This window comes from Thermobia domestica, chromosome 5, assembly GCF_964235325.1.
Source record: "Thermobia domestica chromosome 5, izTheDome1.hap1.1, whole genome shotgun sequence".
Taxonomy (NCBI): domain Eukaryota; kingdom Metazoa; phylum Arthropoda; class Insecta; order Zygentoma; family Lepismatidae; genus Thermobia; species Thermobia domestica.
Window position 1 is genome coordinate 139,096,447 of NC_137458.1, and position 27,270 is coordinate 139,123,716.

The window sequence follows — 27,270 nt, forward strand, 5'->3', positions numbered from 1 at the left end:
GAAGCAGTGTGTGTGACGTAGTACACTCTTTCCATTCAGCTGAAAAAGAAAGAGGAATCAAGTTTACAACGTTATAGCTTTAAAACAGTCTTTTCCATTCGTTTGTTCTGAAATATTTTTAAGAGCCTAAATTAAAGGAAAGTCACACAATCTTCCCAGAGCTTCATAAATATCTTTAGTTTCATTCTTTTCTTTCTTTAAAGAGTGCAAGCTAGTAAGATGCTCCCTAAGAAATCTATGGAAATTGCCAAGAGCTCTAAAATATCTACGGACAGAAACGAGATTTATTCAATGATTCATTTAATTTCTTTTCAGTAAGTGCAAGCAAATGTTACATGGGCGTCATTTGGGCAGGACAGGAGGGTGTAGTTCCCCCTCTCTTGAGCTTCATAAATACGTATTTTTTGATGAAATGTACAGTAATACACTAATAAAAAGTGAAAATCTTATGTCGCCGGAGAATTTTTTCCTTACCCCCCCCCCCCCCGCCCGAATAAAGTCTAAAAGACACTGGTTTTAACATCAAACCGATAGAGTTACGATAGCACATTGCTAAAGAGCTTACATTTGGTTTCAAGAGTCGAAGGTTTGATCTCAAGCAATATGACTTCCTGGGTGACATTGAGAGAGAGAGAGACAGAGAGGGATGATTTGTATACACAGATTTAGAATTGGGGAAATATGATCGGACAGCATTCGTATTATGACGAAAATTCTGATTTTGTGAAAGATAAGAAGGGAAGTTTTCGAACTGCGAGGATCACATTAGGTAGTTGTCGAATTAATGTGGAGAACTCTTTTTAGAGCATCAGATGATTACGAAAAGAGAGAAAGATCTTCAGAACTGAGGAATTAAGATTTTAAAAAATCTGATTTCGGCGAAGGGTTTCGAGCCACGAACCTTGTGGTTATCGAACCATGACTTTATCCATTCTGCTACGGAGAATTCTATTACTGGTTCATATACGTTTCCCTTAGCTGCGTTGAAAGCTACCTTAAGGGGATATTCCAAAAGTTGACTCGGTGGATGCGCCGTTCAGATAGGACGTAAACCTCTTGTAACTTAGTTACAATGTGCAAAATGAACTTCCTCTTCTTCAGGACACTTTTTAACACTTTAAAATTTGTTACTATTGTTTTAATTAGGTTACATTTGATAGAACCATCTGATAAAATCGGGCCAAGCCCTGTGCGTCATTGTCTCTTAGGTGAATGGTTAATGTAAGTTACTCCTACGTGGATGGTCCGAGCTTCCAATCAAGACCATTCTTATTGATTATTTTATTTGAGCTACACTCATACTGTATATTCCACAAGTTCAATTTTGAAGTAATGTAGTCACAGCTAGTTTAATTCGAAATAATTTTCCAATATTATATTTGTTACTAAATTTACATGGCACTCCTCACTGTTTGTAGCCCTGCATAAATGCAAAATTGTTTTAAAAGTATATTTTACTTTCAAGTTTTATTGTTTTTTTAATTGTCCTTCAACTTTATTTTATAATTATTTTCTATTTCTCAATTATAACATATTTTCTATTTATAATGTATTCTATGTTACACGTTTATTATTTATATTTTATGTCTTACCTTTGAAGAGGAGCTCTTGACAATTCGGAGCAGCAGGGACATACACAGGATGCAAGCCTTTGCAATCAAGAGCTTTTGCCCCCACGAAATCACTACTTTTTTGTGTAAATTATATCTAATTTTAGAGATGATGATAGCAGGGGCGGATTCAAGGGAGTGCGTTCGGGCGATCACATCCCCCAGAATAGGGAACTTTTTATACTTTGTATTTTAAAAATAAAACATACCTTAAGTATTTTTCATCTTTGTATTATAAACTTAAATTAAAACCTAAAGTAGATAGGAATTACTTTCTTAAGAAAGTTAATTCTGCAGAAGAGCTACTTCTCCTTTTCTAAATTTGTTTTTTCTTTTCGTTTTCTTCTTTCTTTCTTTCTTTTTTTTCAATCCGCTCTTACCTTGATTTGACTTCGAACGACCGCCCCTCCCAAACAATCATCCTGGATCCGCCCCTGGATGATAGACATTTTAGTAAAATATGCCCTCAATCGCTGAAATAAATTCCTGTCAAGCTTTCGATCGCTGAAATAAATTTCTGTCTACGGCCCTGCAAAACAGTGACGATTTTAGGGAGTGATCAGTTAGTAATGCCTCCCTGGAGCAACGACACTTCCCCAGAAGTCATATCTCCGATAATTTAGAATGTGATTTGTGCATTATCACGTTTCACTCTCAGTGTCTTGAAACGCACCAAAAAGGAACTGTTCTGAAGTATTTACTGGTTCTCCCTATGACCCCATTTCAATATGGCCAACCTTGGACATATACACATCTGAAATATCACCTTTTTATGTCAGTGATCCCGAAAACTATCCATTCGACACAAATATAGGATATTTTCGATTCTTTATTCCTGTCACCCCCCCATTGTCAACTCGAAGCCAAGCAAGGTTTATTTTGGACTTACGCAGCAGCCACAGTGTCACTTTTCATCTTTGCATATGAATTCGACACTAATTTCGTTCGTATTTGACTACTTTTACATGTCACCTTCACCTCTTGGTAGGGATTTTTTCAGTATCTCGCCCCCACAACTATGGAGAAATTCAACCAACTAAGTATAATTATAAATTATCATCTGAAACACAACAGTACGGGTGATCTTTTTCGCAGAGGAATTCGTTAACTACTGTTTCAATATCAATGTATTGGCTTTTTTTTGCTGTCCATGCTGAAGATTGCCAAAGGGCTAAACTTCATCTGCACTATTGTGCAATGAATATAGGTTTTAGTGGTTTAATTTACTGAATACTCGCTTAGATGTTGCTCTCGTAACAGAAAAAGTGATATACAGTTATAAAAGAAAAATGAATTGAAATATCTAATTTTTACGTTCCACGATTATGCTGACTATGCTAATGGAGAGAGTAATGGTGAGAAATAAATGAATTTTTTAAATGAAAAAAGTGGGAGGAAACGGGAGAAACCCGCGGACACTTATGCGCACGGTGTTTGTCCATAATAAAGTTCATTCGCGTGAGCTGGGATCGAACCAAGGACCCCATTCACCATAGGTAAAGTTATAAAAGAATAGGCGTCTAAACAAATACGGAACTCTACTATCAATGAGAGTTATATAAGATTAGATTTTTAGTTATTTCATTCTAAGTTAAAATTTCAATCAATCTTGTTCTTCAGTACTGTTCGAAAACTTAAAGTTGTTGTTGCAAGGACGTGATAAATCTTTTCAGTAGACTTCGCAGTCTATAGCTACTTCACAACTTCCTTTTCATCTAAGGCTAAGTAGTTACAGTTTAGACATTGAGGAAAAAGTGTGAAATTAATTAAAACTCTTCAAAGTGGAGTTACGAATCTTCAATGGACCCCATTTTGCTGTTGGCTTCGCTCAACGCACTCCCGTCACTGTTCAGGGTGCATGATGGAGTTTCTCCCTTTTAGGAATACTTTCTAAGACAGTACTAGTTTTTTTTTTTTTTTTTTTTTTTTTTTTAACCGCTGTTTCAATTGAGTTGTATTTGCTAGAACTGTCGGGTAAAGGAAACAAAAGATCCTATACTCAAACACAAATCATCTCTCTAGAAGCTCTAATGGAAAACGAAACGAATCGTCGTAAACATGTTACGTTCTTGAAAAAAAAAAACAGCAAAACATTGATTGCACAAACGTATAATGGTATCATTTGCTTGCAAATTTAAAACTTACAGAATTTGATGGCTTGTTAGGTGAGGGGTTAGTGAACAGGATTTTTGTACTGGTGGTCCAGGGTTCGAATCTCGTCCGTTCTTCTTATGTTTTTTTGTTTAAGCTACACTGAGTTTGTTCATTTCAATTCTTTAAGCTTGAATTAAATCTAATACCAGTTAGTGAATTAAAAGTAGCTAACATTATTTTCAAATACGAGACGTTATTACATGCTTGTCACTAGCTCACAATACTCAACTTTGATATAAAGTCTTGCAGCCTTCATTTAACTCATTTCTTGGCGTGTTTTGTTACAAAACTCATGAATCGTGGCGAACAAAATTGCTTTACCAGATAATGGTGACTGCTTTGAAACCAAATGATAAGTATGAGAATTAAACGTATCATATCTGTAGTTTGGTGTGGAGAAGAAACCAAATAGCGAACGAAAGGTTTAAGAACAACCACGTTATTAATATAAACTATGCCAAAGATTATTGACTTATATGATTAAAAAAAAATCAAAAGAAATTTTGAAAGAACGAAAAAATACTAACTTAGAATCTTGTAACTGGAGGCAAGGAAATCTAATTTAAACATACTAAAACATACCATTTAGAGCATATAGAGCGCGGATCTGTGCTCGAGGCGATAGCTAATAATCTGGAGGTTCTCAAGGCGGAACCATGTGTGAATATTTTGTTTAAATTTAAAATTTTTGGTGATCATTAGTCGGCGATGACACACGTTTAATTGTCTTAAGGTATTTGAATATTTTGATCTTTCAATATGTGAATGATCTCATCTTCAATAATAATAATAATAATAATAATAATAATAATAATAATAATAGTTATTATTATTATTATTATTATTATTATTATTATTATTATTATTATCAAAGTAATTCAATAACACGTTAATATCTTTAATTATTTCTCGATAACTACTCGAACTTAAGACGTCCTCGAGTCTAAGTCGCACCCCGATTTCGCTGGGCTAAATTAAAGAAAAATAGTAATATGTTATGGTTTTACTATTACTAAAGCACTCTTTGATATTGGTCATTTTCGATGATTTTATGTATCCCTCTCCCCTCTCCATGTTGGGGGCACGGTATGACAAAAATTATCCCAGGCCCGAATGTCATGTACGTTGAAAATTTTATCGAAATCTGTTGGATGGTTCAAGAGTTGTTCTATTTATTTTTATATATTTTTCTCTCCTTCTCTTATCCTCTCCTATGTTCTACCGTCAAAGTGAAAATATTAAAACAAAAGTTTCTAGGCCCGAACGTCGTCTATGTTGAAAATTAGATCGAGATCGGTCAGGTGGTTCAAGAGTTGTTAAGTTTTATTCATTTTCATAGATATCTCCCCTCCCCTCCTCCTTCCCTACGTTCTACCATCAAAGGGATATGATAAAAACCACCCCAGGTCCGAACCTCATCTATGTTGATAATTTGATTAAGATCAGTTCGGTGGTTTAAGCGTGATTTTAAGCAGCCAAGACAGCATTTTAATTTTTATTTTTTTACATAGTCCCGTAACCCCTTCCCCACCCCTACATTGTGCCGTCAAGGCAAAAAATGAAAACATCCCAGGTCCGAACCTTATCTATATTGAATGTTTGATTGATTGGGATCAGTCGGATTGTTCAAGAGTTATTAAGTTTTATTCATTTTCATATATTTACCCTCCCCTCCTCTTCCGCAAGTTCTAATATCAAAATGAAATAACAAAAAGCTTCCCAGGTTTGAATATCATCTATGTTCAAAATGTGATTGAGAACGATCGGGTAGTTCAAGAGTTTTTCACCACCGAACATTGTCACTTTTATTTTTATATTTATAGCTGTTATGTATCTTCCCCCTCCTCTCCATCCTCTACGTTATTCCGTCAAAGTGAAATGGTAAAATCCATCCCTCGCGTTAATCGAGACGGGGACATATAGCCTCATTGCTGACGTCCCCATTAATTCCCCTACTCATACCCTTTAGTGTGTTTAAGTTAGTTTTTTGTCTTCAGTTGCAAATTTCTAAGTTATTTTTGTTTGTTTCAAAATTCTCGCATTTCTTGTATGATAATACAAGTTAATAACATTTGACTTGTTTTGTATTAATAATCTGAGTTGTTCTTAAACCTTTGGTTTCCAATTTTGTTTTGTATCTACACCAAACTACAAATATGACAAATTTAATTCTCATACTTTACATTTGATTTCAAAGCGGTCGCCATGAACTGCTTAAAAGCAATTTTTCCGTCACAAAACACCCAGCAGAGGGCGTACGATATCGTCTACAGCAATGAGAGGAAACTCCGCCTTGTTACGTGACGTCACATGAAGCACGTTCCGTTCAAACACCTAAGCAAAGCTTTCATTTTGCTTCTGGTGTGAAAATGGCTCACTACGAAGCTTCTGTTAAAAGCAGCGTGATTGCTTTAATTGAGCATGCGGACATGAACTATACCGAGGTAGGTGCGAGATATGGCGTTAACCGTGCTACAGCAAGGAGGTGGTGGAGGAGATATGAGGAAACAGGAGATGTAAGACGTAAAAGAGGAAGTGGGCGACTAAGAGTTTCCTCTGCCGAAGAAGACCAGAGTTTAATTGCCCAATGCCGTGAGCACCCTTTCATGTCTGCCCGACAGTTACGAGAGGACACTAATTTCCCAGGCGATATTACGACTGTCCGTCGTAGACTCAAATCCTTTGGTTTGAGATCATACAGGGCAGCTGTTAACTAGCGACAAACAGAAGACCACATGGTTGACCGTCTGGCGTTTGCACAGTTAAATATTGCACTGTGTGGGACGAGGTCGTTTTCACATACGAAAAAATATTTTCCAGTGCAAACTTCGGGCCGAAGCGTGTTTACCGCCCCCCTGGAAAAAGATATGCCTCTGAATACGTTTCCTGTTCTGGTCGAATGGGACATGTAACTGTCCACTGTTGGGCATGGATATGCAAGGCTCCAAATTTCGGAGGAATCTACAGCATTCCTGGTCGCCTAAACGCCCACAAGTATGTGGAACATCTGGATGAAACGCTTCCGGAAATAAAAGCTCATGTAGGTGACGGCATATTATATTTGCAACAGGACAATAGCTCGATACATAATTCAAATGTGGTTCAGACATGATTGCAGAGGCAACCTGATGTCGAAATAGTTGACTGGGTTCCTCATGGAGCAGATCTGAACCCTATTCAAAATATGTGGGCCTCTGTTGCAAGAACATTGCGGGAAACCTGGTCGAACAATCCTCCACGAACATCTAATGATCTTTGGGAGCGTGTTGAAGATGCGTGGTCGATCTGTTGCACCCAACGCTATATCTTTCGCCTGGTGGATTCAATGCCACGGCGTATGGCAGCTGTAATCGAGTCCTAAGGGGACTATACACACTATTAATAAATGCTCGCCCACACCATCAGAGGGCTACCTAATTCGACCCACTTATTAACAAAAGTTTACGAAATACCTTACGCGACACCAGTGAACGTAAGTGTCTCAGTATGTTCTCCATTAATAAAGAGGCTAACGTGTGAGACTTGGTGGCCGAGTGGTATTATGCTTGCTATGTAAACGAAAACCTCCTGCAACAGTGGTTCGAATCTAGTGAAGAAGACCCCTACTTTTTATCACCAGGGATATTTGCAATACGCCTTCTGCTATGTCCGCCTTTGTACGGTCTATTATATGACACATAATGTGGACCGCCATAAGTTTTTACTTAGTAAACAATTTATAAATATATGAACAAATACCTAGGTATATTAGAGTAACAATGGAATATAGTACTTTCGTCCGACTGACGTCGCTCTGCAAATGTACATTGTATTACACCGGAGGATGAATTAAATAAAGACTGGAAAATTTGATACAAAAATTGATACGTAATAAGTTAAAGACAAAATATGACTGACACTTTAACTGACACTTCTAGCAAATACAACTTAATTCACACAGCAGTTAAAAAAAATCGTACTGCCTTAGAAAGTATTCCTAAAACCAGAAGTTGCATCATGCATCCTGAACAGTGACGTAACTAACGGCAGTGCGTTGAGGGAGCCCAGAGTAAAACGGGGCCCATTGAAAATTCGTAATTCCACTATTTTTCCTTGATATCTAAAATGAGACTACTTTAGCCTTACATGAAAAAGAAGATGTGGACGGGACTGCAAAGTCTACTGAAAAGATTTATCACGTCCTTGCAGCAACAACTTTAAGTTTTCGAACAGTACTGAAGAACAAGATTGATTGAAATTTTAACTTAGAATGAAATAACTAAAAATCTAATCTTATATAACTCTCATTGATACTAGTGTTCCGTATTTGTTTAGACGCCTATTCTTTTATAACTTTAACTATGGTGCATGGGGTCCTTGGTTCGATCCCAGCTCACGCGAATGAACTTTATTATGGACAAACACCGTGCGCATGAGTGTCCTCGGGTTTCTCCCATTTCCTCCCACTTTTTTCATTTAAAAAATTCATTTATTTCTCACCATTACTCTCTCCATTAGCATAGTCAGCATAATCGTGGAACGTAAAAATTAGATATTTCAATTCATTTTTCTTTTATAACTGTATATCACTTTTTCTGTGACGAGAGCAACATCTAAGCGAGTATTCAGTAAATTAAACCACTAAAACCTATATTCATTGCACAATAGTGCAGATGAAGTTTAGCCCTTTGGCAATCTTCAGCATGGACAGCAAAAAAAGCCAATACATTGATATTGAAACAGTAGTCAACGAATTCCTCTGCGAAAAAGATCACCCGTACTGTTGTGTTTCAGATGATAATTTATAAATATACTTAGTTGGTTGAATTTCTCCATAGATGTGGGGGCGAGATACTGAAAAAATCCCTACCAAGAGGTGAAAGTGACATGTAAAAGTAGTCAAATACGAACGAAATTAGTGTCGAATTCATATGCAAAGATGAAAAGTGACACTGTGGATGCTGCGTAAGTCCAAAATAAGCCTTGGTTGGCTTCGAGTTGACAATGGGAGGGTGACAGGAATAAAGAATCGAAAATATCCTATATTTGTGTCGAATGGATAGTTTTCGGGATCACTGACATAAAAGGTGATATTTCAGATGTGTATATGTCCAAGGTTGGCCATATTGAAATGGGGTCATAGGGAGAACCAGTAAATACTTCAGAACAGTTCCTTTTTGGTGCGTTTCAAGACACTGAGAGTGAAACGTGATAATGCACAAATCACATTCTGAATTATCGGAGATATGACTTCTGGGGAAGTGTCGTTGCTCCAGGGAGGCATTACTAACTGATCACTCCCTAAAATCGTCACTGTTTTGCAGGGCCGTAGACAGAAATTTATTTCAGCGATCGAAAGCTTGACAGGAATTTATTTCAGCGATTGAGGGCATATTTTACTAAAATGTCTATCATCCAGGGGCGGATCCAGGATGATTGTTTGGGAGGGGCGGTCGTTCGAAGTCAAATCAAGGTAAGAGCGGATTGAAAAAAAAGAAAGAAAGAAAGAAGAAAACGAAAAGAAAAAACAAATTTAGAAAAGGAGAAGTAGCTCTTCTGCAGAATTAACTTTCTTAAGAAAGTAATTCCTATCTACTTGAGGTTTTAATTTAAGTTTATAATACAAAGATGAAAAATACTTAAGATATGTTTTATTTTTAAAATACAAAACGTATGTGAACCAGTAATAGAATTCTCCGTAGCAGAATGGATAAAGTCATGGTTCGATAACCACAAGGTTCGTGGCTCGAAACCCGTCGCCGAAATCAGATTTTTTAAAATCTTAATTCCTCAGTAGTGAAAATCTTTCTCTCCTTTCGTAATCATCTGATGCTCTAGAAAGAGTTCTCCACATTAATTCGACAACTGCCTAATGTGATCCTCGCAGTTCGAAAACTTCCCTTCTTATCTTTCACAAAATCAGAATTTTCGTCATAATACGAATGCTGTCCGATCATATTTCCCCAATTCTAAATCTGTGTATACAAATCATCCCTCTCTGTCTCCATACTTGAATCCCTCTCTCTCTCTCTCTCAATGTCACTCAGGAAGTCATATTGCTTGAGATCAAACCTTCGACTCTTGAAACCAAATGTAAGCTCTTTAGCAATGTGCTATCGTACCTCTATCGGTTTGTTGTTAAAACCAGTGTCTTTTAGGCTTTATTCGGGCGGGAAGAGGGGGGGGTGAGGAAAAAATTCTCCGGCGACATAAGATTTTCACTTTTTATTAGTGTATTGCTATACATTTCATCAAAAAATACGTATTTATGAAGCTCAAGAGAGGGGGAATTACATCCTCCTGTCCTGCCCAAATGATGCCCCTGAAACATTTGCTTGCACTTACTGAAAAGAAATTACATGAATCATTGAATAAAACTCGTTTCTGTCCGTAGATATTTTAGAGCTCTTGGCAATTTTCATAGATTTCTTAGGGAGCATCTTACTAGCTTGCACTCTTTAAAAAAAGAAAAGAGTGAAACTAAAGATATTTATGAAGCTCTGGGAAGATTGTGTGACTTTCCTTTAATTTAGGCTCTTAAAAATATTTCAGAACAAACGAATGGAAAAGACTGTTTTAAAGCTATAACGTTGTAAACTTGATTCCTCTTTCTTTTTCAGCTGAATGGAAAGAGTGTACTACGTCACACACACTGCTTTAGACAAGGAGAGGTGGAGGACGGGGAGGAGTTGGAATAAATACTAGAAGTAACTAATCGATTGTTACATGTATTGCGGGAATGCATAAGAAAACTGGGCAAGAGTTTGTTATTAATTTGGACTTAGAATTTTTGTAACAAATTTTATGCCGCGGACTGTACAATCAACATGTATGTTATTTAAAAGGTGTAAATGTTTGTCTATTCAAACAGTAAAATTAAACTTTGTTTTCTAATTTTAGTTAAATTCAAATGATGCCAAGTGTATGTCAACAACAAAATAATGGTAAAAACAAAATAATGAATACTCAGAAACAATAAAGGATTGAAAACAGGTTTTAGGCCTACAAGCCTACAAGTAATGTAAATGAGGCTCAAGAATATATAGCTAAAAATTAGCTGATTTTCTTTTTCTTTCTTTTTTTTAGCTAAACTAAATTCGCTTTGCTGCTCGCTATCTAAAAAAAGAAGTTTGTTACTTTACAGTTTTATCCACCTTCATCTTCATAGGGTCAAAAGCTGCCTTTTGTACTTTTTTCTATTTTTTTTACATATTTACTTTGTCTAACATTGTTTTGTGGGCGTAGCAAACTTGTATATGGTTGAGCTTGCTTTCGGTCATAGTTAACCTAAGATACTTGAAATATTGCGGGGGTTACAAACAGGGGTGGACTGGCTATGTAAAAATGGCGCGGTCATATATTCTGGGAGGGCGCCGTCCATCTGAGGCTTTCGCTTGTATGGAATACCCCCTCCTAATAAGAGAAAGTGCCGGGAGCTTCCCCCGAAAAATTAGTACACAAAAAACAACAAAAGATTAAGTAGCTATTGCAGTTAATCACGATAGAATTATACAAATTCAATATTTTCATAAACAAACAAAGAGACTTTGAGTACTAAATACGAGGCGTGTTTTTTAAAGTAAGGTCCGTTTTGTTGTAGACACTAGTAGTTCGCGCGCATACCGCAACTAGCGTGTGCGTCGTGTACCGGCATGCCTCGAGAACAACTGTGCTCAGTTTCAACTCTGTAGCCGACCTGTGAAGTTGTGTTCTGTGCTTTCACAATGTTTAAGACTATCAAGTTGCCCGCCACGTGTGAGGTTCGCTCAGTGATACGGTTTTTGTCAGCAAGTAACCTGTCTGCTGCAGAAATTCATCGACAGATTTGCGAAGTGTACGGTGATACTGTTATGAGTGCAAGCAAAGTGTGTAAGTGAGTACGATAATTCAAAAATGGCCGTGACAACATCCATGATGAGGACCGCTCCGGTCGCCCTTCTTCGATTACAGACGATTTGGTGGCTTCAGTTGAAGCGAGGGTTCGTGAGAACAGGCGCTTCACAATAACAGGTCTCTCAAACGAATTTCCTGACATGTCGAGATCAGTGCTTTACAAAATTGTTTCTGAACACCTAAAGTTTAGGAAACTGTGCTCCCGTTGGGTCCCGAAACTCCTAAAGAGGACCACAAAAACCAAAGATTTGATTGTGCCTTGAAGTTCTTGACTTGTTATCACGAAGAAGGTGACGGTTTCTTGAGTCAGATCGTAACTGGAGACGAAACATGGGTTTCGCATATCACGCTCGAATCGAAGCAAGAGAGCATGGAATGGACACACACACACGCCTGTAAAGGTGAAGGCCAAACAGACTCTGTCCCAGCGCAAAATCATTGCGTCGGTGTTTTGGGATATGCATGGTGTTTTGTTGGTCGACTTCATGCAACGAGGAACCACTATCAATGTAGAAGCATACTGCCAAACCCTGTGAAAGCTTCGCAGAGTGACTCAAAACAAACGACGCGGCAAGCTGACAAAGGGCATTGTTCTTCTCCATAACCATGCAAGACCTCACACTGCAGGTCAGACCCACGATTTGTTGGACAGTTTTGGCTGGGAAGTTTTAGACCACCCACCCTACAGTCCGGATCTTGCGCCGAGCAATTACCATCTGTTCCTCCACCTCAAACAACACCTGAATGGCAATCGTTACAACGATGACGACGATGTGAAAACGGCAGTGAACTCTTGGTTATCGGAGCAGGTGGCAAGTTTTTATGAAGAGGGTATTTTAAAATTAGTTGAGAGGTATGATAAGTGTTTGAACAAACTTGGCAACTATGTCGAAAAATAGAGTAAAGTATGTACTCTCTGAAAATACATTTACTTTTTTGAAATAAGCTTTCGTTGTGTACTTACGTTCAAACGGCCTTACTTAAAAAACACGCCTCGTATAGTAGGTCTATATAAATCTGTACACTTTAACTGAGACTAAAAAAATCACACCAGTTGTTTAAATTCTTCGGTTACACTTGTTAACAGCCTAATTATAACTGAAGATTTGAGTTAAGTTTGGGGCTTATGCTATTTTTCATACTTCCGTCTTTTTAAAGCTATGTTCATCATAACATTAACTTATTTTTCTATTTTTAAAACCGTTAATAAAAAGTATACATTAAACATTTACTACAAATTAACAAAAGTAAATTTAGAATTATATACCTACCTAGCGAAAAAAGAAATTCAAAAACAAAACTGGAAAATGAAAATAAAGTCAGTGCTTTATGTTTGAAGGAGCCTTCGCATCTCCTTGCTTTTTTCTCACATTTTGTCAATGATAAGATTGATGTCTATTTTGGTCAGAACGTCTCTTTCTGAGTGCATCAAGAACAATGATTCCAGATGTTCATCTGTAAGTCTTGAACGGAGTCTTGTTTTTATGTAACGCCACTAGCGCCTCTAACGGCGGGAGTGGGAGGGAGAGACATGTAAAAATGATCCAAAATAACCGAGATTAGAGTCAAATCAATATATTTCGAAGTCGCTGAGATCATTAATGGTACCACCAAAGCCTGAAACAGAAAGGGCAAGGCCGTAGGCCGAGTAAAGACGGGATCTGGGGGCGGAGCAGTGGGGGTGGGAGGGTTGATATATAAAAATAATCCAAAATGACCGATATTAGAGTCAAACCTATAAATTTCAGGGTCCCTAAGATCATTATAATAACATTCCCAAAGCCAAAAACAGAAAGAGCGAGGCCACAGGCCGAGCAAATACTGGGATTTGGGGCGGAGCGTGGGGTTGGTAAGGGTGATATGTAAAAATCGTCCAAAATGACCGATATTAGAGTCAAATCTATATATTTAGGGGTAAATCTAATATCATCAATAGCATTCCCATTTCGAAAACAGAAAGAGCGAGGCCGCAGGCCGAGCAAATACCGGGGTCTGGGGTGGAGCCCTAGCTGGCCAAAGGCTATCGAATTTATAAAATAATTATGTAGCTTTGTTTTTTTTTTTTTAAATGTGTTCAGAGAGGAAACTGTGCGCCTTCCGGGGCTAGACGGGTCTTAGCCCCTTCCGAGGAGGGCGCAAAGGCACTGATGTGAGGAGGGCGTAGCGGCCATCGGGCCGGTACTTGATTATGGCCAGTCCACCCCTGGTTACAAAAACCGTTTTATAAATATTGGGGGGGGGGACATGTTTCCGTTGTCGCCGGTGAGATTGACGCCAGTGACCAAAGGTAGGTTTGTCTAGTTTAACAGAAAATACAAAATAAGCCTTTTGAAAACTGCTCTTATTTGTAAAAGGATACGTAACCATCTTATTTGTAAAACGGTCTGTCCAAGCAGCTTGATAAAAATTAAGTGTAGCATAACAGCAAAAGCTACTTCTATTATATGTGAAAAAAAAAAGGTAAGGTAAGTATAAGGGGGTGCCGAATTCTACTTCGCCCCGAGCTCCTAAATCTCTAGCTACAACTCTGTTCTTGTGTAAGTTTTGTTAGTACACTTGTAGCAGACGAATGTGATGGACTGCGTATAAGGGAAGTAGAGATTGAACGGAGAGTAGAGGAAGCCTCCTGTAACTTAGAGTAAGCTTCAAATTGAATGCACTATGTAAGATAGCACATCTTACCAAAGTACAGGAACCGTAAAATTATTTGTATCAGTGTGCTGGGTCTGAGCAGTTTCTTTTCGCGCTAAGTTGATATATAATGGTGGCAAAGGATCTGTTTCTGCATTGCAAGTGTCTACCTCAAAATGGAAGGTGTTCAAGTGAGTTTTGTCTTTTGTGAATGTGTAAAACTCGATTGTTTGCTTCCAGGATGTCACTGATAACACTGTGCGACGATGAAAATTTCCGCAAACAAACACCTGTGATTCCTATGAAGTTCAGTGTCCTGATGACGATTGCGAAAACCGTTTGTCCCTACCACGTAAACTTTTCTCTGGAAACACAAATTTATCCGCGTGAACTGTATGCTTTTTGTGTTTTGTTCTTGGCGGCGCTTATCAGCTGGGTGAAAATAGAATACGCGTTCAAAGTATACTAGAGTGTTTGTTAGTGACATTGCGTAGAGGGAGGGCCGGGAGAGGGAAGGAGTAGATACCAGATAATCACTTGGTGTAGTGGAATTACAGTGACTTGCGTCAGTTGCTAGTGGAATCACGTAGTGTATATGCCTGCAGTGTGTCGTCAATATTCCCGACCTTGAAACTATTGTTTATATGTGGTTGCGTGTTTCTTGTGTACAGTTTCTGTTATGTGTGTGGTGAGTTTACGACAAAGTCTCAACCCATTCCCATTTCTCTCCTCGTCAAAAAGTCGTAAGAGTTGTATTTTGATAGATGAAGATAACTGCTGGGCACCACAGAACTGTTGTCAACGTTGCTTTCGCTATTTAAGAGGCTGGTTGCGAAGAACCGACCCATCCATTCCATTTGCTGTATCACGGTTGTGAAGGGAACCGAAAGGTCACATAACAGATTGCTACTTTCGTTTATCAAAAGTGAAACGAATTACAAGTAAATCAAAACAAAGAGTTTCATATCCAAATTTTAAATCAGCAATGCGCCTAGTTCCGCATTCTGATTCTCTTCCAGTTCCGAAACCTCCAGTGACGTGGACGCTTGAAGATCAAACAGACGATGGTAGTGACAAACAGAATGCCATCTGCATCATAGTCCCCACCACAGCCATTGTCACAAGTAGAATTGAACGATCTTGTAAGAGATATAAATCTTTCAGAAAGACAAGCAGAATTGGTTCTCGTCTTCAAGGAAAAAAATTGCTACAACCAAACACTAAGATATCATTCCGTAAACGACAGCTTGGTCTTGTCACGTTTATTTATTTATTTATTTATTTATTTTGCAATGAGCTAGAAACTAGTATGGACTATTTGCAGAATTTGGATTAATCCAGAATCCAGATGAATGATGCCTATTCATAGATTCCTCAAAAACTAATCTTAAAGCTGTGCTCTTGCATAACGGAAACGAGAAACCTTCAGTACCAGTGGCCCATTCCGTTTAGTTAAAATAAACCTATGATAACATAAAACTACTTCTAAGCTATACTGGCTATTCGAATTACAAATGGAAAGTATGTGGTGATCTCAAAGTTTTGGGTCTTGTGCTGGGAATGCACACTGGTTACACAACATATTGCTGTTCTTTTTATGTCACTGGGAGAGCAGAGCAAGGAAAGACCATTACATAAGCGAACATTGGCCTGATATAGAAAGCTTCAATCCTGGTGAAAAATGTGGCGCATGATCCCTTTGTTGACAAATATAGTGTGCTTTTACCGCCGTTACATCTGAAATTGGGCTTGATGAAGAATTTTGTGAAGGCAATGGACAAAGACGGTAGAGGTTTTCAATTTCTAGCGTCCAAATATCCTGCGAATAGTGCAGCAAAAGTTAAAGAAGGTATACGAGTATTCATTGGACCTCAGATTTGTGAGCTGGTGAAAGGGTTGCCTTCAATGATGTGTGCAACAATTTCTTGAATAATGCAGGTCTGAAAACTACAGAGAATTCACAGAATACATGGTGGGTTATTACAAATCTATGGGGTGCAACATGACACTCAAAGAGCATTTCCTACATTCGCATTTGGATTTTTCCCACCTAATCTCGAAGATGTTAGTGATACATATGGTGAGCAATTTCACCAAGATATCTGTGCCACGGAAAGACGATATAAGGGAATATGGTCACCAAACCTTTTGGTAGATTGCTGCTGGACTCTCCTACAAGAAGTTTCACTTCCATCCACAAACGGAAAGTTTCCAGGAAAAGTTTCTAGCTTGTAAGGCCCTCTTAGGAGTATATGTTACGCTATTTCGTAGATTTCATGTTCACTTTTTTAATATTTTGTAACAGCAAATGAATTGTGGTATATGATCTGTACTTTATGCATCTATATGTTCCTTCTGTACTACAATCTAACTTATTTCACGTGTCGGGCACGTTGCTCCTTTGTTTGTTTTATGAATTACAATGTAACGCTAACTGTATGGAATATAGGGTAAGTGCTATATGTGACATATCCAGGAAAATTGGTACCTGATCGAACATTTCTGATTTCATTTTCGTAATCAAAGAACACCTTCACATATGTGAATTAGTAAAGAACACCTTTTATCTGCGGATAAGACACAAAGTTCCAATTTGTTGCACTGTGTATTTCACCAAGGAAAATAATGAGAACTGTTCGACTCAGTGAGCACACATCTATAACTCAGGGTCAAATTATCAAGACTGAAAATGTACGTGTAGCTCCTGTAAATACATTTGTTCAAGAGTTATCGAGTCAGACATTATTTTTCGCAAAAGAAGAGAACATTGTGTTAGGAAAAGGTAGACTACAAGTAGATATGACAAAATTTGAAAAAAAAAAAAAAAGAACCTAGGTTAACGAGGTTTGATCTTGAGACAGAATTAAATCGGTTTGGGGTTAGAATACATGACTCAACTGTGACTCAGAGGGTACTGAAATTCATTCTAAAAACTCTAAGTCTACAGATGGGACAACTCCTAAGAACGGCAATGAAGAAGAGGAGGTTAGCTTGGGCAAAGAAATATCACAATTGGACCAAAGAACAGTGAAAGAAGGCATTGTCCTCGGGACCATTTTGTAATACAAAGCCAAGGATCACATTATTTTCGTAAATCAACATGTGAAATGATAACAGAAAAGCACACCGACCAGTACATGAAACCAGTATCATATAAATATTATGGAGTCCTTTATGTCTATAGATGGCATGAAACTCTGATAAGTATAAAAACATAAAATATAGGAAGGTGGTACCAATGTTCAATAAACTGTAGTCGAACAAACGCATTATTTTTCAACAAGCACTGTGCAAGACATCAAATAAAGTTACTCTCACTTTCAAGAAACACAAAGTGAGGTGTCTTGCTTTTTGCAAGAATTTCGCCTGACGTCAGTTCCCGCTGAGAACAACAGAGCAATATTGAAGACGAGGATCTGAAGGCAGAACGCACTTCAAAACCAGATACGTTTCTTTTCTTATTTTTGCTATAACCAGGTTTAACGACTCTGAGGTGAAAGCTATTTCCCAGAAACTCGCGTATTCTATGCCAAACAGAGTAAAAGAACTTATCAAAGCAAAAGTTAGTTAAAAATAACCTAAATCAACATTTTAGCGAGGTATAAATTATCCAGAGCAATCAAATTACAAAATGTACAGTATTTGCATCTACAACCTCTGTAAATAGGAAATACCATTAGAGCGTTACCTGTCATACTATTTTGCATGTTAACATTTCCGTGCGTATTACATTACAAATTAGTACAATATGCGAAAAATGCGTCCCATTCGTTTAAGCGTAAAATGAATTATGATAAAAGACTGAATGAAATATAGAAAATAATGCCACATGTTGGGATAGATTAAAAATACATCAGAATATCAATTATGCTCATATGCAAAATTAGTAATGAAATAAACTTTTAATAATAAAGCCTGAATTTAAATTTTATATTGTTCTCACATGTGTTTTTATTTATATTTTGCTTCATTTAATATTCTTTTTTCTTTTCTAAAAAAAAAAATAGTGTTGTTTTTCTTATACAGGTTAATTCATTTGGAAATTCATTTTCCAAATTAATTTCAACTCTTATTCAGTACAGAATATTCCCCCTATTTGCTATGAATAAATGAAATAAATCAAATGAAATTACCTGTCAGTAAAATTATAAATATTAAAAATTAAACCATGGAATTTTAACACTATCTCTCTTTTTCGAATAATCTAGATAATAACGTTATCTTTTATTTTTCTTTACACTCGTATATTCAATTGGTATGAGGTTTTAAATTCTATCCATCTGGTTTTAAACCTTTGATCGATTTCTAATGAATTTCTAAGAGGGCCTTTTCAAGGAAATTTGGCTTTCACTGAAAGGACAGACTGTTTTAGCTTGCAACGTAACACACTGTATACTACGCTGGTTTTCTCTTGTCTGGAGATGTTTTCTCAGCCACAGTTCCAACTTCTTAAACTGAACTTAAAAAATGGGGGGGGGGGGACACTCGGTCGAACAAGTATAAAAGGTTTTCATGACAGCCATTCTAAGTGAGGCTTTCCTCGTTCACACAAGGCAAATGCCGGGATGGTATCTAACATAAAAATCCCAAGCAGCTTCATTCCTTCCCCAATCCTTTGTTCCTTCCCTTTTCTCGGATAATGTGATCGCCAATGGACGTCGCATTCCTTCTATGTGACGAGTTAACATAGCCATAGATGAAATAAAGCCCAGAAATATAAATCCCAATTCATAATTCCTTTTAAAAAAATCCTGCCACAACTGCCCTTAGGGAACCAAAGGCTACCGGCCGACTTGTAGCACTCATGTCTTTTGGAGTGCTAAGTAGTTTTACCATGGCGGCTTCCTTACTATTAACACAGATTTTCTAGACTAGAATTCGCTTGATTCCCAATTATTTTCCCGACGCTGAGTGAATACCGCAATATCATGTGGTGGATATAAACAATCACCCATCTTTCCTCGGACTAAATCTGACACTGTTTAACTTCTCTGATCTCATGAAAAGATGTATTACAGTGCGGCCAGGGCACTGATCTTTCTAAACTCCTAAAAGGAAAATATCATTGAAGTATGTTGCAGTACATATTAAGTACATATTAAATATTCCTCTCTTTGCAAATAGAAAACATATAAGGTTTCCTGAGCACAAAGGAATCATCTCAAATTACAAAAGTTATGTGTGTAAATTTTACGGTATCCTAAAATACATGGGAAAGGTAACACTGATTTGCATTATAAAAGTTACTTACAATATATGGGTACGCATCTATTAACAGGTTAAGTGCAGCGTGAGACCACGTTGGACTCACATAAAATATTTCCTTACGGCCACATACTGCCAGTTTGGTGTCATACAATCTCTTGGTTAGCTTATGATTCACTCACTGATTTCACTTTTTATATTAAAACCTATCGCACTGTATAGTGGTCGCTCTGTAGGTACGAGAAACAGCATTGACCTGTAAAATAGTGGGTCCAATGTGGTTTCAGATGGCTCTAGCCAAAGTGTCAAAAATTGATCGTGCTTCCAACGTTACCAAAGATCTCATGTATTACTCATGGCACTCAAAACTGAGGCGACACAACAATTATGTGAAGTAAAAGTACAACAAAGTGTGCAGTAGTCGCTATACTAAACTCGTTACTAACTTGTGCATTTGCATTTGCCCGTAAACATTCGGACACAATCGGCTAAAATTTGTGAGGTGACATGTTGATGATCACACGGCCACTAAGCCTATCCGAGGCGTCAGTCTATCTGGGGCCGCGCTAGACTAACGTATCATCAAAAATGTATCAATATTACATAGTAACGATACTATAGAGTTGGGTAAAATGATTAAATTACTACTTACTTATTTAGTGGAGTAAATGAAGCTCAAATTTTAATGAAGAAAGGAACAAACTAGTAACAAGCTAAAAATTGGTACAGATGTTGGGAATGATGTTCTAAACAACATACCACAAGTCCCCTGAAATCCCACGTGATCTTCGCTGCCATATTGGTAAATGGCCGTCGAAAGTGTCAAATGAACAATATCCAGATGAAAATAGCAATATCTTTGCTATGGTTGAACATAAAGAGATAAGCATAGTGTCGTTTTATAGAACATAGATAATACAGTATTTTTTATAAAGGAACAATTTCTCATAAAACGCATACTTTTGGAAATATTTAGCTCTAAATTCTAAAATTCTAAAAACTACTCCTAAACTTATTTAAAATTTTATTGAACTTATGAAGTAATTATTAACAAGTTAAAATTTGACATAGATGATGGTAAAGATTATTTAAATGACATACTACAATCCCACAACTTCTTTGTTCGCCATATTGGAAAAGTTAAAATGTCAGAAGTTATTAAAATATGATATTATTTAAAAGTGAAATTCAAAATCTGGACCGGATTAAATATTTGAAAAACTTGAAATGTAGTGGATTCGAAGTCAATTGGGATCAATGTTGATTGGAGGGGGAAAACATTATAACGTGGTTAAGGTTGTCGTTCGCCATCTTCTTACGTATTCTTTAAGAACCAGGAAAAGAGAAAGCTAACACATGAGACAATTACAATCACATGACATGTTCAACATGCCCACTGGTCTCTTCTATGCACATCCCTAACCGTGCAACCCAGTGCTTGTGCATCCTGCGAAGCATAGTCGGTTATATTTGTTCACATGCCGTAATGATTCTCCTTTCCAGGTGGCTAATGTCATTAACTTTACACTGGTAGACAATAGGTTTAAAGTGTCCCAAAGATAGAAATCCAACGGAGATAGGTCGAGGACCTTGTTGGCTACTCAACTTTTGTAAAAGAATTTCACTTTTAAATAATATCATATTTTAATTACTTCTGACATTTTAACGTCTTCCAATATGGCGATCGAAGATGTGGGATTGTAGTATGTCATTTAAATAATCTTTACCATCATCTATGTCAAATTTTAACTTGTTAATAATTACTTCCTAAGTTCAATAAAATTTTAAATAAGTTTAAGAGTAGTTTTTAGAATTTAGAGCTAAATATTTCCAAAAGTATGCGTTTTATGAGAAATTGTTCCTCTATAAAAATATTGTGTTTTCTATGTTCTATAAAACGACACTAAGTTTATCTCTTTATGTTCAACCATAGCAAAAATATTGCTATTTTTATCTTGATATTGTTCATTTGACATTTTCGACGGCCATTTTCCAATATGGCAGCGAAGGTCACGTGGGATTTCAGGGGACTTTCAGTATGTTCTTTAGATTATCATTTCCAACATCTGTACCAATTTTCATCTTGTTACTAATTTGCTCCTCACTTTTGGGTAATTTGACTGCACTAATTAGAAGGATGTAGAAACCAGATATAGAGAAAATGCATTTTGGCCATAGTGGATTTTTTGTTGCGATATAGGTGGCAGTTAGTCTGTTAAGCTCTGAAAAAAGCTTTAGATAGAGATTTTAAAAATTAAATATCTCGAAAATGACCAAAAGTGGTCTTTGTTCTTTTGTACACTGAACGCGCCATATATAACGAATTAAATATTATGTTTCAATTCTACTGATGTTGGAACCATCATTACTCTCGGAATCATGAACAATGCGCATGTTTATTTACTCATTAGACTGTTTTTTTTAAATAATAATAATTTATTTGAAAAAAATACTTGTAGCACAATTTACTAAAATCTTGAAGGTATACAGGCGACAAGGAACAACAAATTAAAACTGATTGATACAAATAGATTTGGGGATCATTCCAACTATTTGAAAATTAACAATTCTATAAGGAATTTTTTTTTACATTTTTTTCCCCACTATAATCACTTTATTCTGCACACATTGTTTCCAGAAATCTAAAGTCATTAAATACACAATAGTATATTTTTTTTCGAGAGTTTGGTGAGAGGAGAGTGATTACAAAAGGAAAATTTCGTCCAAAGCTTTTCCCGGAGGGAGAGTTCCTAGCATCGCTGCTACTTTCCCTCTTTGCACAGCCATACTTATCCTTTGTATAAGGTAGGATGAAGCTCGGGTGTCTCCTGTGTTAATAGCTATACGGTGTCCAACTTCATTAATGAAGTTTAGACCTTCCTGACCCCAGGACCCACAAGTTTCAATGGCTATGGTGACGAAGTGGTATTTGTCCAACAGGTTGCTATACTTTCGTCTCTTTTCATATTCTCTGCGAGTTGCAACCGTCCCAGCTTTTGTCGAAGATGAAGGAAGATTAGAGGGGGCTAGGGTATCGGTACAAGTGAAATATAACTATATACTCATTAGACTATATACTAAACATTAGCGGACTTTCGAGCTCGTACTGAATTAGGTAATACCAGTTAGAAATTAGTGTAGCGTAGTTTTATATTGCAATTCTTACAAGTATACACTTGCTGAAAGCAAACGATGAGTAATACATAAAGACATTTTGTGGTAAATAAGAATTTGTAATTTCGTTATAAAAATTATGCGTAAAGCGGGATAAAATCGGTGAATAAAAATTCAATTAGTTACCTTTTATTTTACCTTGATTTCCACTCATCAATCATCATGATATGAGCTTATGCATGACTATATTAAACAATATTTGAGTTTTTTTTTAAAAAAAAATAACACTAAGCATCCTCGTTGAATAAAAGTATTATTTAAAGAAAAAACACACAGAGAGAACATTAAAAAAAATAACTTTAGTGTTCACAGTTTACTTATGCAAATAATATTTAAGCATTGTTTCAATGTTTTCTGGTGTTAAATTTGTTCTTTTATCGATAAGTATGTCATTGTAAGAAGAGAGAGCCCCCTCTCCACATGAACATTCGAAACTGATATGTACATTAGTTAGAGACACTTTCCAGCGATTTCTGAATGCTCATTTAACATACCTCGCAACACTCTTTCCACACTATCCACTTCACCAGTACCTAGGTAGATACCGTTTGGAGCTCGCATGTAAAATTTCAAATAATTCGTCGTGGTCTGTTTTCTCAAAAATGAGAATTTTCATCACATTGCGTCGAAAAATTGTCACTTTTGCATAAATTTCATGGAATATCGGGACTTGTTGCAAATTTCGCTAATTCGACAGAATTTCGCGTTTAATCGCGAGCGTTATATGGCCTAACAAATGGTGAAAAAGTATATATTTTAGGTACACAACGTTTTCGCACAAAACTGATACATTTCGCGTTTTCGTGTGTCACCAAAAAATCGTGTCTCTAGTAATATATTATGAAGCGTACTATAACCTCTATTTTACATATTTAATTTGAATTCATCAGTTCATTCCTTGTGTTCTTCAGAATTAAATATATCTACTTGTTTTTGCACGAAATTAGTTACTGGAACCAATGGTATGTGAGTAGTATATTGCATTAAATTTCCCCGCCCAACTTATTTAATGTATATATGTATCCAGGGGTAAAAGTGGATCTGGAAAGGTAGGGAGACGTTAGGTAGCGGTATGACGTCACGCCGTCTCCCTGCATATCTTTGCCCATTGTAACTTTTTTAGGAACTGGAAGGACGCCGTACATATTTTTAGGAGGTGGTAGACACCGTTCTCCCCCGTTCCCCCTCACTTTTACTCCGGTTTGTACCGACATTTTCTTATAGCACCGTCTTGAAACCTTTTCAACTTCTTTGTTCCATGGTCTCCACGGACGCTAAACCTGAGAAACCACTAGGTCCGGTTATAATTAGAACTAGGAATTTTAGTTGCAAAATTTCCATCTTTAAATTACAAAGTTTTCGAAAACAAAAAGCAACTATAAGTGTAAATGTTCATACGAACAGTACCAAACTTAATCATATATAAGGACTCGTGTATTAAAAGGTCTGCCTAAGCCAAGTTACAGAACACAATGTTGTTAGGGTCACAATCGAAAAAAAAACTGATAACATTTCAATGATTTTTCATAAGTTCGGAAAACTTTCAAAACAGATAACATTTAACATTTTAATTTACTTTTCCATAGACAGTCGTGGTTGGTCAGTTTTATATTGCCACCTTCCTTTACTCGCTAATCAATAGCTTTAACCTAACGAAACTGCACTGAAGCAATACTAATGTAATTCCGCACAGGTTGGGTGTTTTTGCTTGATTATTATAGGAATAAAACGCGGGAAAAGAGCCAAAAGATGATGGCATTGCAAAATGGTATAAAAAAAGGTTCTTGGATTGAAAAAAGAGTGCAAAATAATGCAATCAAAACAAAGGTACAAATGTTTATTGATTTGTTTTTTAAAACAAGCTAACCGTTTTTATAGAAAATAAATAAATAAGTAAAGAATGGAAGTTATGGCAAAATGCCATATATGCCATATTTTGCCATTTTAGAAAATAGCTCTTTGACAAATGGTATTTCTTAAATAAATTGCCATATTTGCCATTTCCTGACTGCTTCTTCTTTTTAGTTTTTCCTTGTAACAGGAAATAAACGTCGTGTAGCTAACTGATAGAGCAGAATGCATTGTCACTCAGTGAAATAAGGAATTTAAGGTTTCTAGCTGGTTCGCTTCAGCGGCTGAATCACCGTATTATTGACCAATCGAGTCCCACAAATTCCTGGAAAGAATAAAATTTTGTAGATGCTGGGATGACAAATAACTTCTTCAGTAAAAGGAATTCAGTGTTGTTTGTTTTTTGGTGCTGTTCTTGAGTTACTGTTCTTCTATTACTATGTCAAAGGTTGGACTTTCATTGAATGGCAAAATTGCTAGCTTTGCAAAAGTATTTGGACCGGACGTTGTTTCTTTCAATAGATGGAGTAGCTGCGTAGTTATTAGAGATCAACTTTTTTTTTCCTAGGACGATGTCTTGAAAGTAAAATGAATATGCTGATTTGTGTCACATAAAGTGTGACTTTTGAAATTTATTTTGCCATTTTTTAGAGCAATTTCGGAAATTTATTTTGCCATTTTTTGATGTTTTATTTTGCCGTAACTTCCGGTCTTTATGAATAAAACCAGGTGTAGTTCCTGAAATTACTACCTCCAAATACATTTTTCTGCAAAATTTTCTTACAATTTATAATCTCACAAAATACTACCATCTATTCCGTTATAATCTTCCAAATATAAAATTCATCTTTAATGTCCCAAAAATATGCTCTTTTAAGCTAAAAAAAATATGGGTAACAAATGAAATCGAAACATTCTGAAATAGTGATAGATAGAGAATCATGAAACGAAACGTGGGAAACAGAGAATATGTGCAGACACGATATTGTTCACTACAATCTCATATGAGTTGGGATCGAACAAGATAACCCTTTGCATCAGAGATGAACGACATACCATTCTGAACCACCATTCATCAATTGTAGTTTATATCGCCACGTCATAAGCCAAACTGGGCTCGACAGCATTGCCATCTATAATGTTATTTATTGTTTTTCTTGTCAAAACTATTCTGAATTTGTAAATACAGTAGAATCCGGACTATCCAGTCTAGTGTGGCAGTAGTACAAGTACGACAACATAAAAAGTGGATAGGCCATAGTTCTATATTGTAATGTCTTATAGGTAGAAGCTAATTAACGGTCCGGGCTACTTTATTGTAAAGTTTGTTAAATACAAATGTCTTTAATTACAAAGAGTAAAATAGTGTCTATCTTGTTATTGACCAGATGAGAGGAAATAGGTATTTTGCACGATGCCCCTTCTCTCAAGGCAATCTCAAAGGTTCCTGCTGGTTCTGGTGAGTCTTGAAGGAAAGCCCCCTCAGCCCAAGGCAGCTTCGCGAGGCTTGGTTGTAGTGAGGATCCCTAGTCCAATGCGACCTCGGGTTAAGGAAAGGTGTACCCCTAGTCCAATGCGACCTCGGAGCAGGTGTTGGTTAGTTGATCAGTTGGTCGACTGATGCTGGGTCCCTCGGTGGTCGAGCTTTTATCTGTCCTCTTCGGGTCCTTCCGTGAGGTCCATCTTCTTTCGGCGTTCCTCGGTGTCTTTCGTGTCGGCTTCTTATCTGCTACTCTGTTTACAATCAATAGCACGTGTTGTGCTGATATGTGCTTTAGTCGTGATGTGGGGATCCTTACAATATAATTATTTTCTTCTTGCCCTACCCACACCATTAAAACCACACGTTTTTATAGCTAACCTGGCTATTACTAATATTTTTTGACCTCTTAATACAAGTCAGTACTTTATACCTAAATGTTTGTTGTGTGCTGTACTACATAATATAAAAAAATATTACAGAAAATTGAAATCCAATAATAAAAATGTTGATATAATTTCAGATAAATTTTATAATGTTCATCTTAATTGGATGAAACAGAAAATGATGCGCACTGTATATACAGGGTGTCAAATATACAATGCAACCCGGAGTTTGGGATAGTAGAAATTTTGAATCTGAAGTGAAACACAAATAATGGTTATACCAAAATGAAACCTTGTTCATGCATATATTTTTAAACTAGGAGGTGTCACAACTCTCGGTATCGCGGTCAGAATGTTTCCTGTATCTATTAGCTACAATAGTTAAAAAGTAAACTAAATGTGACCTCGAGTGACTTAACCACACCTGATTGGACAAATCCTGTAATAAAGATATTATTAAAGCAAGCAAATTATAACTAGGTATCATTCACACCAGCACACATTCTTAACACCTAAAGTGGTGAAGGTGGGTGATCAGAGTTACAGATTTTATTTAAAGAAATTCCAAAAAATGTTAAATTAAAATATTTAATGCAATTCAGATTCTTTCAAAACAATTATAACAATAATTAAGTTCCAAAATTCTTTCAACAAATCCTTAATAGGTCCTTAATTTCAAAGATGGTGTTCAAAAAGTTTATAGAAAAACCTTTACTCTAACAATTTCAGTTAATTTTCGCAAGGCAGAGATCATTTACAGTAATTTAGATCAAGAATGAAGGCAACACTATCAAAACTCTCAAATCATTAAATATTAAATGTTAGATTGAATTTATAATTCAAAAACAGCAAAGGTAACAACCACGTCAATTAATTTATCTCACTGTAACAAACAGGTATCGTGACT